At 40.9% G+C, this 17,946-nt stretch overlaps 1 protein-coding gene across 1 annotated transcript in view; it reads right to left on the reverse strand.

Annotated features, from left to right (window-relative positions):
* LOC126474447 (MAP kinase-activating death domain protein) overlaps nucleotides 1-17,946 on the reverse strand; it is a 596,268-nt gene that overhangs the window by 84,695 nt on the left and 493,627 nt on the right. The gene's annotated exons all lie outside the window — the stretch shown is intronic.

A 17,946-nucleotide genomic window follows, 5' to 3' on the forward strand; every position in this document is an offset into this window, starting at 1 on the left:
TATGCCTCTACATGCTTGCATTTGTTCTCTAGCCAATCCTGCTTAGCCACTTCGTACTTCCTGTTGATCTCATTTTCAAGGCTTTGTATTCCTTTTTGCCTGCTTCATTTACTGCATTTTTATATTTTCTCTTTTCATCAATTAAATTCAGTATCTCTTCTGTTACCCAAGGATTTATAATAGCCCTCAACTTTTTACCTATTTGATCATCTGCTGCCTTCACTATTTCATCTCTCAAAGCTACCGATTATTCATCTATTGTATTTTCTCCCCTGTTCCTGTCAATCGTTCCCTAATGCTCTCTCTGAAACTCTCTGCAACCTCTAGTTCTTTCAGTTTTATTCAGATCCCATCTCCTTAAATTCCCACCTTTTTGCACTTTCTTTAGTTTTAATCAACAGGTCATAACCAATAGATTGTGGTCAGAGTCCACATCTGCCTCTGGAAATGCCATACAATTTAAAACCTTGTTTGTAAATCCCTGTCTTACCATTGTATAATCTATTTGAAACCTTCCAGTGTATCAAGGCCTCTTCCACATATACAACCTTCTTTCATGATTCTTAAATGAAGTGTCAGCTATGATTAAGTTATGCTCTGTGCAAAATTCTGCCAGTCGGTTTCCTCTTTCATTCCTTACCCCCATTCCATATTCACCGACTAGTTTTCCTTCTCTTTCTTTTTCTACTATCGAATTCCAGTCGCCCATGACTATTAAATCTTCATCTCCCTTCACTATCTGAATGATTTCTTTTACATCATCATATATTTCTTCAATCTCCTTGTCATCCGCAGAGCTAGTTGGTTTATAAACTTGTACTACTCTGGTAGGCATGGGCTTTGTGTCTGTCTTGGCCACAATAATCCATTCACTATGCTGTTTGTAGTAGCTGACCTGTGTACCTTTTTTTCCCATTATTAAACCTACTCCTGCGTTACCCCTATTTGATTTTGGGTTAATAACCCTGTATTCACTTGACCAGAAGTCTTGTTCCTCCTGCCACCAAACTTCATTAATTCCCACTATATCTAACCTCAACCTATCAATTTCCCCTTTTCAAATTTTCTAGCCTACCTGCCTGATTAAGCGAGCTGACATTCCACGCTCCGATCTGTAAAACACCAGTTTTGCTTCTCCTGATAATGACGTCTTTCTGAGTAGTTCCCATCCAGAGATCCAAATGGGGGACTATTTTACCTCCAGAATATTTTACCCAAGAGGACGCCATCATCATTTAACCATACATTAAAGCTGCATGCTCTCGGTAAAAATTACAGCTGTAGTTTCCCCTTGCTTTCAGCCATTCACAGTACCAGCACAGCAAGGCCGTTTTGGTTAATGGTACAAGGCCAGATCAATCAACCATCCAGCCTGTTGTCCCTGCAACTACTGAAAAGGCTGCTGCCCCTCTTTGGAAACCACACATTTGTCTGGCCTGTCAACAGAAACCCCTCCGTTGTGGTTGCACCTACAGTACGGCTATCTGTATTGCTGAGGCATGCAAGCCTCCCACCAACAGCAAGGTCCATGGTTCATGGTTCATTATGTTTCTGAATTGACATTTTATATGCTAAATCAACCTGAGCAGCAATGTTAATGGTGCCAAACATTTTGTATTTACAAGCATTTTCTAAATGTAGTCTGTATTCTTCATGTGCGTTAATCTGTTTGCTTAAATGCTTTAGATCCTTACAGCTGATTGTTGTTGCAATCTTCCACCCAGAAATAAAACACAATAGAAATGAAAGTTTGTTTCTCTTCACTCGCTGCTACACGCAAAGTTTTGTAGAACTGTGTTTTGCAGAAACTCGTGTTCTTCTTTCCATCAGGTTGAGACATTAAGAAACCTTTTGGTTGATGTGAACATGACTGCTTGCTTTCTAGCTTCTCTTCATTGTTAATAAATTAAAGGTTCTTTTAGCAAACAATCCACTCCATCAATTTTAAAATCACTGTAAGAATACTTCATTTTTAGCCACAAAGCTCCAGAATACGGAACACTACTGAGAGATGGTCACATTTGCTGTCTGTGACATTTCACATTGGCCTACAGGAAGGTGCATTAAGTGATGCAGATGAGAATTCTAGTTACAGGCTCATGTCAGTTGGCCCCAGGCACTGTGTAAAGGTGCAGACAGGTGCGAGAGTGGTAACGTGACAGACAGCAGGGCTCACTGAGGTGCAGGGGAGGAGGGTACGCACGAGCCGGTCCATCTTCTGGGCCCATCTGAGGTGACCCGAAGCCATTCTACTTTCAGGGGCTAGGTGGAGGAAGGGAAATGGATTGTTCATGTTGCTACAACTGCAGTTTTCTGAGCCGGGAATGTGGGGGGAGGGGATATAGGCCATGAGCACTGGCTCTTGGCTGAGTGGGGTATGGAAAGGAAAACAGTTCTGTCACTGTGGAATGATGGGCTGGGGGAGTGGTGAGGAAAAGCAGCAGCAAGACTTGGCCCTGCTACTGACACCACAGAGTAACATTGTGTGTTTCTGCAACGGAGCTACAGAAACTGCATCTGATTACCTCTAGTCTCTGCCACCCGCACTAGACCAAAATTATTTCATACTGCTACACCAAAATCATGTCATACTCAAACTGTTTCATGTAATATTCAAGAGGAAATAATGCAGAATAAAATTATATCACAAAACTCTGGTGGGGCTGGGCCCCTCTGGCCCTTATCAATGAGCTGCCCTGATCGTTTGAAACCCAACTTGCACTTTTCTATGACATACCAAAAGCTTTAGCTCAAGACCATCAGACAGATCCAGTATTTTTTTATTTCCAAATAGCATTTGACTCGGTACCACACCCATGCTTATTGTCAAAAGTATGATCATACGAGGTATCAAGTGAATTTTGTGATTGGATTGAGGACTTTTTGGTAGGGAGGATGCAGCAACTTGTTATCTTGGATGGAGAGTCATCATCAGATGTAGAACTAACTTTGGATGTGCCCCAGGGAAGTGTGCTGGGATCTTTTCTGTTCATGTTTTATATTAATTGTTGTATCATGCGTTCATACAGTGCGGACTCAGCATGTACGACATGCCTTCTCAAGCACTGTGCACCAACGCTCCAGTGGCAGTAGTGTGGCATAAATCGAAGTGCTCACAGTGTGGGCACTACAAGGGATGTAGCAGTCATATCGCTGGAGTCGAGGGAGCCAATCAGGATGCAGCCCCATGTGGTTAATTTGCATTGTCATGGCCAGGAAGGGGGTCGTCTGGTGGGCCTCCTGGAGTTTGGAGCAGGTCTCCTCTCAGTCACAATGCTGTTACTCAATAGTGTTTACGGGAGATAAACTTTGGGCTACAGACCTGGACACAAGTGATTACGCTGAATTATGTTTCACCTTGTTTTCATAATAATCTTCTAACTTGTAATTGATTCTGACTTTCCATTTGTAGTTTGTTCCTGGGACACAATAAATTTCCCACACTTCTAGTCAGTCCTCTGGTGACGAGTTAAGGGATTTGGATTTTTTTTCCTAATGATATGGTAGTTTTTGTCTCTTCTTGTGTGGCATTTAGATATTCCGTTTTCAATACAGCATATTGCACTTAGGCCCTATTCCATGGTTCTCTGCTGTTGCTTGTGTATTTTGTCCTCCTGTTCTTAGTTTTCATGCTAGTATACTTAGTGACAGTCATCACATGAGATTTGTTAAAATGTGAAAACAGAAAGTAGCTGTTCCTGTCATTCCCGTTACTGAAATTTGTAAAATTCAGGCTCACCAAATCAACAAGTTGATTATGGCATTAAAACTGTCTGTCTACCTAAATACTCAGCTGCAACAAAAGCAAACACAGCCTTCATTATAAGTTCCAGTCATACCTCCATTCCGTGAGTTTGACCCACAGCAAGAGGAATGGGATGTATATAAACAACAGCTGGAGGCACAGCTCGGCATCTATAATGCATCACAAGTGGTACCTTTGTCTAAAACTCAGTCCTGACTACCATACTGAAGAGCTGTCAATGGACCATATCCTCTTATTGCTACAAAGCTATTTTGAACAACAAGTGTTAGTAGCAGCTGCGTAGTTCAATTTTTTTCATCTACGTAAACGTTCCAATCATTTGACTTGTCAGTGGGTCATGGAACTAAATGGGCTGTTACAACAGTGTCAATGTAATTGTGACTGTGGTAAAAATTTCTGTGTCAAATGCTGTGTGACACAATACTGCAGAACTTGTCAGACTCTAGAATATGTGCAGCTATCCTAAGGCATCAAAATTCTTCCCTCCAGGATGCAATAAATATTACTGACAGTCATGAAGTTAGTTTCAGTGTGGAACAGGACCTGTCTTCAGAATTTCTTTGTCGTGTGTCATGTAATAGTACAAGGTGTGGTTCTCACGCACGTAAAGCAAGTGTCAGTGCAGTAAACACTGCGCCAGTTTGTGATAGTTGCGCACTGCAGTTCATGTAAACAAGTTCAAACTGTGTCTAGGTTCTCCTCTAATTCCTGCACTGACAATAAGAAATCTTGTATATGGTGTGGCATCCAACATAACAGAAAGAGCTGTCAATTCTGTAATGCTACACACGTGTTTTACATGCAGAAAACAGGGACATTTTCAATTGTTTGTCAGTCCAGTAAGCCTAATCACACACAGCAGCATATGGACGTTGATACTGTCTCTTGGAGTAGTGCTCAGGTGAATTCAGTGGTTCCCAGCCCTAACTATGTCCATGTGTTGTCAGTAACTGGGCTGGAACTTCCGCACTTGGATTAGGTTCCCCGGTACACCCCCAACGTGTCACAAGCCACCACACACCAATCAGTAGTTACACTGAGAGCAGTATCAGAACTCATGTCTTCCATGACAGGGGACATGGTAGGTCCTGGGTTCCAGACCGCTGCCTCCAACTCACTTGGTTGTGGTTGTGTAGACTCCCATGATGATCCTCCAGACAATGCTTTCAATTGTGAATTTATGTCAATGTCAGGTAGCAATGGTTCAGATCAGGCCATCAGTTTTGCAGTTAATGTGGTAAGCTCCAAGTGTGGACAGCATCATCACACCCTTTTACAAGTCAAGTCGGGTACACAATGTCGACAGTTACATCACAGTCCTTTCGAAATGAAGTTCCATCACAGCTGACATCAGTTTTTCTACAGTCTAGTACGACTGCAAACAAATTGTTTATTGATGTGTTCATCGAAGGGTTACTGGTGCAGTGGCAATTGGATACAGGAGCTACTACAACCTTGTTGAACCAGCACACATATCACCTCCTCGGTTCTCCACAGTTGTCTCCCTGTATCAAAGTTTTGTCTGCATACAATGGTGGATCAATCCCAGTCTTAAGTACTTGTAGTTTGTCTGTGCACTGCAAAAGTCAGATGTACATGGTTTGTTTTACAGTGTTGGAATCTTTTGAGTCACCTACATTATTGGTATGGATGCATTTGAAATGTTTGGTTTTCTCTTGTGGACAATGTGCTTCAGGTAGCTTCTTACATACCCCCACAGCAATTTCAGGACCAAATTTCAAGACTTTGTGACAAATATTCCTACTTTTTTCCAGAGGGACTGGGTAAAGCTAAGGGACTTGAAGTTCCTATCACTCTTAAACAGGGCAGCCTAAGTTTCACAGAGCCTACTGGTACCGCATGTGCTGAGGGATGCTGTTGCAGTTAAATTGCGTAGGCTACAGGACATTGACACCATTCGGCCTATTTCAGCATCTTAGTGGGCATCACCAGTGGTGGTGGTAAAGAAACAGACCGGAAAGTTATGTCTTTGTGCTGACTTCGTGGCAACAGTTAATCCACCTAGAGTTGTTGATTCATTCCCATTCCGTTGACCTGAAGATTTGATGGAGCACCTGAATGGAGGAAAGCTTTTTTCCAAAGCTGATCTCACTGAAAAATACCTTCAGCTGCCTCTGGTTGATGCTTCCAAACAGTTCATGGTTATCAATACGCATGTGAGACTCTTTAAGTTTCAACGTCTTCAGTATTGGTCAGTCTGTTCCAATGGTTTCTTGAGCAGCAGGTCGCAAAGGTTCCATCCTGCTCAAACTATCTGGATGACATCATTGCATCTGGTAGAACTCCTGAGGAACATTTGTCAAACCTAGAACAGTTATTTCAGGTCTTGTCTGACACTGGTTTGCATTGCAACAGAAGCGAGTGTACATCCTTTGCCACTGAAGCTGAGTATCTCGGACATGTAATAACTGGGCAGGGTATCCATCCCAGTCATCATCATTTGGAAACCATCCACCATCTTCCTGCACCTATGAATGCTTCTGAACTCCATGCATTTATGGACAAACTGTCTAACTACATCAAGTTTATACTGGATGCTGCCCAAATCTCTGCTCCATTCCACAGGCTTTGCCATGAAGGAGTACTGTTCTGGTGGACTACCGAGTGTGACCAGGCATTTTAGCAGCTTAAACGAACTGCTCTCTCTGATCTGTGCCTTGTGCATTATGATCTCGACAAGCTGCTTTTTTTGACAACTGATGGAAGCTCTTATGGCATAGGTGTGATCTCGTCTCACTGAGTTGATAGTGTAGAATGCCCCATCAAATTCACATCTAAGGTCCTCACACTCACTCTACAGAACTATTCTCAGACACAGAGAGAGACCTCAGTGATCATACGAGTATATGGACTAAATTCCGTCAATACTTGTAGTGTCGAAAGTTCTACTTACTCACTGACCACAAACCGTTGACATCCTTGTTCAATGCAACAAAAGAGGTAACTTATTGTCCAACGAGCAGTAAGACATTATGTTTTGGGCTATCACGAAACATGCCATTGTGGATACCCTCTCCAGGTTCCTTGTAGGACAGGATGCAGCCTTAAATTCCTTGGATGCCATGTGTTTCCAAGTTGACGACGCAAAACAGTCAGCCCTCAAGCATTTCCACTGGTCACCAAACTTATTACTGAACAGTCAGCTAAGGATTCTGACCTCGTCTTGGCTTCCCATTACATTTGGGATGGATGGCCATCTTCAAGATCTGCAATTTTTCATGTCCGGCATTTGCCACTTCTTCAGCATCCTTCACTTCTTGTCAAGTTGATTGGGGGTCCTCCTCCTGCACACGGAGAATTGTCAGATGCGTGTCACCATCCCTCAGTCTTTGCACTAAAGAGTTTCCCAGTTGCTTCATCAAGAACATTGGGTTGATGTGAGAACTAAGCAACTCACCTGTCAGCATTGCTCTTGGATCAGCATAAACTACAACATCAAATGCATGATTGGACAGTGTCACGCCTGTTCCAAGAACCACACAATGCCCCAGCAGCAATTCTTCAGCTGGCCGAAACCTTCAGTGCCATGACAACATGTTCACATTGATTTTCTGGGTCGCGTCTGGAACACTCGATGGCTTCTGCTCGTCAATGCCTTCAGTCGATTTTCCTTTGACCTTCCGATGTCATCAACAATGAGCTCAGCAACCATTTGGGCCCTACAGAATGTCTTCTGCATTGAAGGACTTCCATAAACATTGGTCAGTGACAACAGTCTGCAGAAATGCAAATTGTGCACCTCATAAAACAAAAAAAGAAACACAGTATCCTATGACTATAATATCAATGAGTCACTGCTGGAATTGGGCAGTTCATATAAATACCTGGGTTTAACACTTTGTAGGGATATGAAATGGAATCATCACAAAGGCTGAGTTGTGGATAAAGCAGGTGGTAGACACACAAAGACATACCATATGAACAGGCCTTGAAAGCCCAACCGGATGCCATGTCATCTTCAGCTCTTAGGCATCACCAGATGCGGATAGGGAGGGGCATGTTGTCAGCACACCACTCTCATGACCATTGTCAGTTTTTGTGACCGGTGCCACCACTTCTCAATCAAGTAGCTCCTCAATTGTCTTCACAAGGGCTGAGTGCTTCCTGCTTGCCAACAGCACTCAATAGACCTGGATGGTGACGTGTCCAAGTGCTAGCCAAGCCCAACAGTGCTTAACTTCAGTGACATAACAGGAACCAGTGTTACCACTGTGGCAGATCTGTTGGCTAAAGCAGGTGCTACTCTTTGGTAGAATAGTGGGGAAGTACAGTCAGTCTAGAAAGTAGATAGCTTACAAATCACTCATATGACCAGTTCTAGGATACTGCTGAAGTGTGTGGGACCCACACCAAATAGGACTAACAGGAGATATTGAATGTACACAGAGAAGGGCAGCACAAATGGTCACAGGTTTGTTTGATCCATGGCAGAGTGTCAAGGGATAGTGAAGAAACGGAAGTGCCAGTGTCTTGAAGATAAATGTAAACTTCCCAAGAAAGTCTACTAACCAAGTTTCAAGAACTGGCTTTAAATGATGACTCTAGGAATATACTACAACCCCCAATGTATCACTCACACAGGGATTCTAAGGAAAAGATTTGAATAACTATAGCACACACCGTTCAAACAATAATTCTTCCTGCACTCCATACATGAATGGAACTGAAAGAAACCCTAATAACACATACAGTGGGATGTACCCTCTGCCAGTGCACTTCACAGTGGTTTGCTCAGTATGGATGTAGATGTAGACTGGTGTTCTTCCCCATTCCATTCATAATGCTTTAGTGGCTTTCTGCATGTTGTGATTACTTTACTCCTATCTTTAGTAAAAGAAGGTTGTATACCTGGAAGAATCCTGGAGATAGTAAAAGGTATCAGATAGATTATATAATGGTAAGACAGAGATTTAGGAACCAGGTTTTAAACTGTAAGACATTTCCAGGGGCAGATGTGGATTCTGACCACAATATATTGGTTATGAACTGCAGATTGAAACTGAAGAAACTGCAAAAAGGTGGGAATTTAAGGAGATGGGACCTGGATAAACTGAAAGAACCAGAGGTTGTAGAGAGTTTCAGGGAGAGCATAAGGGAACAATTGACAGGAATGGGGGAAAGAAACACAGTAGAAGAAGAATGGGTAGGTCTGAGGGATGAAGTAGTGAAGGCAGCAGAGGATCAAGTAGGTAAAAAGACGAGGGCTAATAGAAATCCTTGGGTAACAGAAGAAATATTGAATTTAATTGATGAAAGGAGAAAATATAAAAATGCAGTAAATGAAGCAGGCAAAAAGGAATACAAATGTCTCAAAAATGAGAACGACAGGAAGTGCAAAATGGCTAAGCAGGGATGGCTAGAGGACAAATGTAAGGATGTAGAGGCTTGTCTCACTAGAGGTAAGATAGATACTGCCTACAGGAAAATTAAAGAGACCTTTGGAGAGAAGAGAACCACTTGTATGAATATCAAGAGCTCAGATGGCAACCCAGTTCTAAGCAAAGAAGGGAAGGCAGAAAGGTGGAAGGAGTATATAGAGGGTTTATACAAGGGCGATGTACTTGAGGACAATATTATGGAAATGGAAGAGGATGTAGATGAAGTTGAAATGGGAGATAAGATACTGCGTGAAGAGTTCGACAGAGCACTGAAAGACCTTAGTCAAATCAAGGCCCCGGGAGTAGACAACATTCCATTAGAACTACTGATGGCCTTGGGAGAGCCAGTCATGACAAAACTCTACCATCTGGTGAGCAAGATGTATGAGACAGGCGAAATACCCACAGACTTCAAGAAGAATATAATAATTCCAATCCCAAAGAAAGCAGGTGTTGACAAATGTGAAAATTACCGAACTATCAGTTTAATAAGTCACAGCTGCAAAATACTAACGCGAATTCTTTACAGACGAATGGAAAAACTAGTAGAAGCGGACCTCGAGGAAGATCAGTTTGGATTCCGTAGAAATGTAGGAACACGTGAGGCAATACTAACCTTACGACTTATCTTAGAAGAAAGATTAAGAAAAGGCAAACCTACATTTCCAGCATTTGTAGACTTAGAGAAAGCTTTTGACAACGTTAACTGGAATACTCTCTTTCAAATTCTGAAGGTGGCAGGGGTAAAATACAGGGAGCGAAAGGCTATTTACAATTTGTACAGAAAACAGATGGCAGTTATAAGAGTCGAGGGGTATGAAAAGGAAGCAATGGTTGGGAAAGGAGTGAGACAGGGTTGTAGCCTCTCTCTGATGTTATTCAATCTGTATATTGAGCAAGCAGTGAAAGAAACAATAGAAAAATTCAGAGTAGGTATTAAAATCCATGGATAAGAAAAAAAAAACTTTGAGATTCACTGATGACATTGTAATTCTGTCAGAGACAGCAAAGGACTTGGAAGAGCAGTTGAACGGAATGGACAGTGTCTTGAAAGGAGGATATAAGACGAACATCAACAAAAGCAAAACGAGGATAATGGAATGTAGTCAAATTAAATCGGGTGATGCTGAGGGGATTAGATTAGGTAATGAGACACTTAAAGTAGTAAAGGAGTTTTGCTATTTAGGGAGTACAATAACGGATGATGGTCGATGTAGAGAGGATATAAAATGTAGACTGGCAATGGCAAGGAAATCGTTTCTGAAGAAGAGAAATTTGCTAACATCGACTATAGATTTAATTGTCAGGAAGTCGTTTCTGAAAGTATTTGTATGGAGCGTAGCCATGTATGGAAGTGAAACATGGACGATAACCAGTTTGGACAAGAAGAGAATAGAAGCTTTCGAAATGTGGTGCTACAGAAGAATGCTGAAGATAAGGTGGGTAGATCACGTAACTAATGAGGAGGTATTGAATAGGATTGGGGAGAAGAGAAGTTTGTGGCACAACTTGACTAGAAGAAGGGATCGGTTGGTAGGACATGTTTTGAGGCATCAAGGGATCACAAATTTAGCATTGGAGGGCAGCGTGGAGGGTAAAAATCGTAGAGGGAGACCAAGAGATCAATACACTAAGCAGATTCAGAAGGATGTAGGTTGCAGTAGGTACTGGGAGATGAAGAAGCTTGCACAGGATAGAGTAGCATGGAGAGCTGCATCAAACCAGTCTCAGGACTGAAGACCACAACAACAACAACATCTTTAGTACCTACAAGAGCAATAAGTAGGAGATGTAAACAAATTCATAGGTATAATACATAATACTGCTTCCTGACACTTTTTAAACAGTTTTTATAGACTAATTGACATTTATCTGATCTGATTTCAGGTTACTCAGCATTTCCATAAAACTTGTCTGTTACTCAAACAAACTTGTGGCTATTACTACCACCCTTTTTTGCATATATTCAATTTTCCCTGTCAATCCTATAATGTATGAATATTCTAGATGGGTCATATTAGTGTTAACAGACTGCTTTTTCCCAGGATCTCACCAATGAATTGAAGTCTGTCACGTTCTTTACCTATAACTGAGTTAGTGTGATCATTTTATTTTATACAACCAGAAACTGTCACATCCAGGTATTTGTATGAGTTGACTGACTGCAGTTGTCACTCACTGATAATGTAATCAAGTAGGAAATTACATTTCTGCATTTCTGAAGTGCGCAATTTAACATTTCTGAAAATTTAAAGCAAACTGCTAATCTTTACACCTATTTTAAATCTTTTTCAGATAGGGTTGCATACTTATGCAGCTTCATTATGGATAGCCGCATCATCTGAAAAATGCCTAATGTTACTATTAATATCATTTGGCAGATCATTAATGTACAACACAGGTTGCAACACACTTCCTGGGATACAACTGAAGTTATTTCTATGCCTGTTGATAATCCTCTATCCGACACAAGAGGCTGCATTCTTCTTAGCAAGAAATTCCCAATCCAGTCACGAGTTGCATTTGATACCCAATAGAAACTGTTGTTTTCTGCTTTAATATTCAGTAAAATGATTAAGTAAATTGATCATGGTTTGAAGTAGCACAAAAATATATTTAATTGCATTAATGCACACATAATATTTACAATGTGCACATGAATGAGAAACAACATAAATGGAAATTAACATCAAAGACCTATATAACAGCAAAGTCATAGATTCTCATTTCTCGCACTCACACTAGAATAAATACCTAATAAAATAAAACTTCAGTCCACCTTCATTACTCATTTGATGATGTCTTGTTTTTGCAAATGAATCAGTTAACATATCAGCAAGCATCTGCTCCATTGGAATTTGTTCCCCTATAACTTAACCTGAGTCTATATTTTCTGTAATAAAATGACATCTGATAATTTTCATTCTTCCACTGCAGCCACTTGTTGCATAAATCAACAGCATCTTTGTTATCACAATAAATTTTAATGGGGTCACTTTTGGGGAATGGAGAGATCTCCTTTTTTATCTTCTGTGGCCAGGGTGCTTCCTGACAAGTTGAGGTCATCAGCAAGTATTCAGCCTCAGTAGTTGATGAACATAATGTGGATTGTTTCTTGCTGCTTCAGAAAATAATAGCTCCTTTTGATTTAAACAAAAAACCAGTGATTGACTTCCGGTTCTCTTTGCCTCCCGCCTAGTCTACATCATTATATCCAGTGACATTTTTATTCTCTTCCCTAGAAAATTGCAGCTTGTCCTTACCCACTTTCAAGTACCTTGGATTATTTGGACTGCCTGCCAGTGAGGCATGCCTGGATCATTGTTGAAGTGATTTACAACTGCAATAGCATACACAAGGTCATGTCTGGTTCCCAACTGCACGTGCATTGAACTGCTTATATTTTCTCTGTAGGGAATATTTCTCATTTTCCCCCCATCATCTTTCTTGGGGTTCATATCACATGTAAGCATTTTATTGTTGTTGACACTGGATGACAATCCTTCATGCGTATTTATTTCATATTTGGTCTACTAGCGAGACTGATCCATCCGTAATAGGCCCCTTATTTAATCTCACACTTCTTCTAACTGTATCAATCTAAATTGCCCTTTAATTTTATTTTTGAAGGTTTTCTTTTCTTGCATGTTATCACTGAAAATTAATATACCATCAACATAATTTGCAACAATCAATATGTTACTTCCATTACCCTTCTGATAAACACATTGATTTGGGGTACTTGTAGAGTTCAAGGGTGCTTCAGTTAGCTTTATATTCCAATTGCAACTAGCTTATTTTAGTACACAAACTGCTTTATTAAAGTGTTCATCTACATCTACATTTATACTCCGCAAGCCACCCAACAGTGTGTGGCCGAGGGCACTTTACGTGCTACTGTCATTACCTCCCTTTCCTGTTCCAGTCGCATATGGTTCGCGGGAAGAACGACTGTCTGAAAGCCTCCGTGCGCGCTCTAATCTCTCTAATTTTACATTCGTGATCTCCTTGGGAGGTATAAGTATGGGGAAGCAATATATTTGATACCTCATCCAGAAACGCACCCTCTTGAAACCTGGCGAGCAAGCTACACCGTGATGCAGAGCGCCTCTCTTGCAGAGTCTGCCACTTGAGTTTCTTAAACATCTCCGTAACGCTATCACGGTTACCAAATAACCCTGTAACGAAACGCGCCGCTCTTCTTTAGATCTTCTCTATCTCCTCCGTCAACCTGATCTCGTACGGATCCCACACTGATGAGCAATACTCAAGTATAGATCGAACGAGTGTTTTGTAAGCCACCTCCTTTGTTGATGGACTACATTTTCTAAGGACTCTCCCAATGAATCTCAACCTGGTACCCACATTACCATTAATTAATTTTATATTATCATTCCACTTCAAATCGTTCCACACGCATACTCCCAGATATTTTACAGAAGTAACTGCTACCAGTGTTTGTTCCACTATCATATAATCATACAATAAAGGATCCTTCTTTCTATGTATTCACAATACATTACATTTGTCTATGTTAAGGGCCAGTTGCCACTCCCTGCAGATCTTCCTGCATTTCGCTACAATTTTCTAATGCTGCAACTTTTCTGTATACTACAGCATCATCCACGAAAAGCAGCATGGAACTTCCGACACTATCTACTAGGTCATTTATATATATTGTGAAAAGCAACGGTCCCATAACACTCCCCTGTGGCACGCCAGAGGTTACTTTAACGTCTGTAGACATCTCTCCATTGATAACAACATGCTGTGTTCTGTTTGCTAAAAACTCTTCAATCCAGCCACACAGCTGGTCTGATATTCTGTAGGCTCTTACTTTGTTTATCAGGCGACAGTGTGGAACTGTATCGAACGCCTTCCTGAAGTCAAGAAAACTAGCATCTACCTGGGAGCCTGTATCTAATATTTTCTGGGTCTCATGAACAAATAAAGTGAGCTGGGTCTCCCATGATCGCTGTTTCTGGAGCCCATGTTGATTCCTACATAGTAGATTCTGGGTTTCCATAAATGTCATGATACTCGGGCAAAAAACCTGTTCTAAAATTCTACAACAGATCGACGTCAGAGATATAGGTCTATAGTTTTGCGCATCTGCTCGATGACCCTTCTTGAAGACTGGGACTATCTGTGCTCTTTTCCAATCATTTGGAACCTTCCGTTCCTCTAGAGACTTGCGGTACGCGGCTGTTAGAAGGGGGGCAAGTTCTTTCGCGTACTCTGTGTGGAATCGAATTGGTATCCCGTCAGGTCCAGTGGACTTTCCTATGTTGAGTGATTCCAGTTGCTTTTCTATTCCTTGGACACTTATTTTGATGTCAGCCATTTTTTCGTTTGTGCGAGGATTTAGAGAAGGAACTGCAGTGCGGTCTTCCTCTGTGAAACAGCTTTGGAAAAAGGTGTTTAGTATTTCAGCTTTACGCGTGTCATCCTCTGTTTCAATGCCATCATCATCCCGGAGTGTCTGGATATGCTGTTTCGAACCACTTACTCATTTAATGTAAGACCAGAACTTCCTAGGATTTTCTGTCAAGTCGGTACATAGAATTTTACTTTCGAATTCACTGAATGCTTCAGGCATAGCCCTCCTTATGCTAACTTTGACATCGTTTACCTTCTGTTTGTCTGAGAGTTTTTGGCTGCGTTTAAACTTGGAGTGAAGCTCTCTTTGCTTTCGCAGTAGTTTCCTAACTTTGTTGTTGTACCACGGTGGGTTTTTCCCGTCCCTCACAGTTTTACTCGGCACGTACCTGTCTGAAACGCATTTTACAATTGCCTTGAACTTTTTCCATAAACACTCAACATTGTCAGTGTCGGAACAGAAATTTTCGTTTTGATCTGTTCAGTAGTCTGAAATCTGCCTTCTATTACTCTTGCTAAACAGATAAATCTTCCTCCCTTTTTTTATATTCCTATTAACTTCCATAATCAGGGATGCTGCAACGGCCTTATGATCACTGATTCCCTGTTCTGCACATAGAGAGTCGAAAAGTTCGGGACTGTTTGTTATCAGTAGGTCCAAGATGTTATCTCCACGAGTCGGTTCTCTGTTTAATTGCTCGAGGTAATTTTCGGATAGTGTGCTCAGTACAATGTCACTCGATGCTCTGTCCCTACCACCCGTCCTAAACATCTGAGTGTCCCAGTCTACATCTGGTAAATTGAAATCTCCACCTAAGACGATAACATGCTGAGAAAATTTATGTCAAATGTATTCCAAATTTTCTCTCAGTTGTTCTGCCACTAATGCTGCTGAGTCGGGAGGTCGGTAAAAGGAGCCAATTATTAGCCTAGCTCGGTTGTTGAGTGTAACCTCCACCCATAATAATTCACAGGAACTATCCACTTCTACTTCACTACAGGATAAACTACTACTAACAGTGACGAACACTCCACCACTGGCACATATGTAATTGATGTATCTCCAAGGGTAATACATACTAAATAAAATACCAAGCTTCAAGATTTATTTTTCATGTTCACTTCAGTTCTTTAATATGAGCCATATTCAGACAGTAAGTGCACTACATTTTTATAAATATTTTTTTTTAGAAAATGTGTACTTGAAAATTACAGGATACTATAGATACACTTTTTGACTATATAATCACTATCCCATTCAATGCATATACCACATGTGGCACAAGCTTCTTTATGTTCTCCTCAAAGAACTCTCCTGCCAGCTCCTTTCTCCACTTCAGAACCTATTTCTGCAGCTGCTCATTAACTGAAAATTTAATTCCAATCACTTGTGCCTTCAGAGAGGTGAAAATATGATAATCTGAAGGTGCCATACAGGGATGGTTCAAAACACCCCACCCTATGAGTCAGAAAGTGCCTTGGTGGCTAAGGCTGTGTGACTTCCCCTCCATTTGTTTTTAATGCACTGTGATAACTGTTTTTTGTCTCAGGCTTGTAATGAGTGATCCACATTTCATCTACATTCAAAATAGAGCTCAGAAAATCCTGACATTCCAATTCAAGTCGCTCAAGAAACTCGCAGGCACTACTGACCCAATTTTTTTCGTGCTGCTCTGTCAGCTGTTTTGGGACCCATCTTGTGCACAGTTTCTGGTATCCCGGTGTTTCTGCAAGTGTTTTGTGTAAGAGAATTCTGGTAAGTTTTGGAGGAACTGCACAAATTTCATCCACTATCAAATGACAGTCTTTATGAACAGTTTCCTCAATTTTGTGCACCAACTCTTCAGTCAAATTGCAAGGTTTTCCAGACCTCTGTTCATCATGAACATTTGTTTCACCTTCCTTAAACTCCCTACACCACTTACACACACTTGTTCTCTTCATAACACCTTCACTGTAAACCAATTTGAGCTGCGAAAAAATTTCCATAGGTGTTCTTCCTTCTATGAGTAGTAAGTGGATCACGGCATGTGGCCGCACTCTTACTGACATCTTCTATGCAACTGAACACTAAAATGTACTATTGTGTTCCTGCAATGCTCACTCTGGCCAGGGGATTCCCCACTACTGTGCGAAGTTGCCAGTCCTCAAAAAATCACAGCCCACTTACTTTCTGGATGCCTCATAGATTACAAATTTTAAAATCGTGATGGCAGGAAGTACAATCATCCCCCCACTCGAGAGAGAGAGAGAGAGAGAGAGAGAAAGGGAGAGGGAGGAGGAGGAGGAGGAGAAGGAAGTGCGATATGAGTTATTGAGCAATTTCTTCCTCTTGAGCTTCAAAAATTCTTGCTCACTCAACAAACAAATGTATTTGTAGCAGAATTACGCAAACTATGAAACATATTGAGTACACCAATGAAATTACATCAACATGATCATATTGACTCAGCCATTAGTGACAGCAGCCATTGCGTTCAGTAATGTTTCTTCCAAAATAATTCTAAAAACTGACAACAGAAGGCAGCACCAGTCAAAACGTAGAAGTCATTGAGATGTCCATACATCATTCTCATACGCAATGGTCCATTTTTGAGTGATACATGACTCGTGCGTCAAGACCTAGAAGTTAGCGAGATGTCTATACATTGTTCTCATATGCAAGTAGTCCACTTTTGAGCAACAGATGGCTTGCACGTCAAGAAATTCGTAGCTCAAGCTATACTTGGGTTTGGTCTTTACACCACAAGGTTGTGGCCTGAGTACGCTCATGCTTGGTCTACGAAGTGTTAAGCCTCATGATAGTTTTGTCCTTATAAGTTCTAGTGTTAAAATCGGTGTCCAGTATTTTAACAAAAATTTCCTCTCTCAAATCACTTTGCAGGAATGCTGTTACAATTTCTAATTGATCTACATGTAGGTTATGTTTAAAAGTTACACCAAACAGATACGTTAATGAATTGTAGTGAATCATTGAGGCATAATTCACTTCATACTTTACACACTTCATTTGTGCACAGTCTGTAATGCTAGATGTGTGTTTTACTTAAAAATGTGTCCTTGGGGATTCTTTTTAGTCTTATAAATATATTTGGTGTCTATCGATTTTCTATCTGAATGTAAAATTGCTTCTTTCCATTTTTGATTTTCAGCATTTGACTGCAATTCTTCTTTAATTGCCTCAAGCCAATTATGCAGTTCTTTACTTTGTAAAGCCTCTTCTAATCATCATGATCTCAATTCTCTGTCTCTGAAGAATAACAGGATATACTACCATTCATCGTTATAAGCTTTGGAATTCTTGATGATCTTCTAAGCATGTTATAGTTCTGGGTGGAGATTTTAATTTGCCGGATATAGACTGGGAGACTCAGACGTTCATAATGGGTGGCAGGGACATAG

This window comes from Schistocerca serialis, chromosome 4 (genome assembly GCF_023864345.2).
Source record: "Schistocerca serialis cubense isolate TAMUIC-IGC-003099 chromosome 4, iqSchSeri2.2, whole genome shotgun sequence".
In the NCBI taxonomy this organism is placed as follows: Eukaryota; Metazoa; Arthropoda; class Insecta; order Orthoptera; family Acrididae; genus Schistocerca; species Schistocerca serialis.